Source organism: Penaeus monodon, chromosome 23, assembly GCF_015228065.2.
Source record: "Penaeus monodon isolate SGIC_2016 chromosome 23, NSTDA_Pmon_1, whole genome shotgun sequence".
NCBI classification, from domain to species: domain Eukaryota; kingdom Metazoa; phylum Arthropoda; class Malacostraca; order Decapoda; family Penaeidae; genus Penaeus; species Penaeus monodon.
Genome location: NC_051408.1, coordinates 33,801,022 through 33,801,621, shown reverse-complemented (window position 1 = coordinate 33,801,621; position 600 = coordinate 33,801,022). Strand labels below are relative to the sequence as shown.

The window sequence follows — 600 nt, the reverse complement described above, 5'->3', positions numbered from 1 at the left end:
TTTTTCCCCCTTTTCTTTTCTTTCCTCCCTTTTCTAACACCCGGGAAGAAAATTGATGCTCACCGTTGGACTACTTTCCCATTTCGATTTACTTCCCTTTTAAAAAAAGTTTTATTCGGGACATTTTTTTTTACCCCTTTCAAGAAAATGTTGATTTCCCCCTTCTTGGGGAAAGAACCCTCGCCGATTTTGAAAAAAAGGTTTTTCCAAAACCCCTTTTTTTTAAGGGTTTGGGCCGGGAAGGGCGCGGTTAGAATTACCTTTATTTTTAAAAAATTTAAAAAAACTTTAGTTTCCCCCCCTGGCTTTTTTTTTTTTGGGGGCGGAAACTGTGAGAAATGGGCTTTTATGTCAGCGTTCGTGTACCTTTTTCTTTTCGTGGAATGGAGGATTTCGTTTGATTTTTTTTTCTTTATCGTAACACTATCATTTGGAAATTTCCTGTCCATTAGGTCTCATGTTCGTATTTGCATTATATTTGTTTCTCTCTTCACCGCAAAAGTATTGTAAAATGATAAGTTGTGTGACAGTAAATTGAATCTTGTTATATCCGTTATTGAATAGAATCGAAATCGACTCATCGAAAAGATAACCGAAAAA

At 35.8% G+C, this 600-nt stretch overlaps 1 protein-coding gene across 1 annotated transcript in view; it reads left to right on the top strand.

Moving 5' to 3' along the window:
* Positions 1 to 600, top strand: part of LOC119587943 (espin-like) — a gene marked incomplete in the record, with an annotated part of 133,296 nt that overhangs the window by 121,873 nt on the left and 10,823 nt on the right.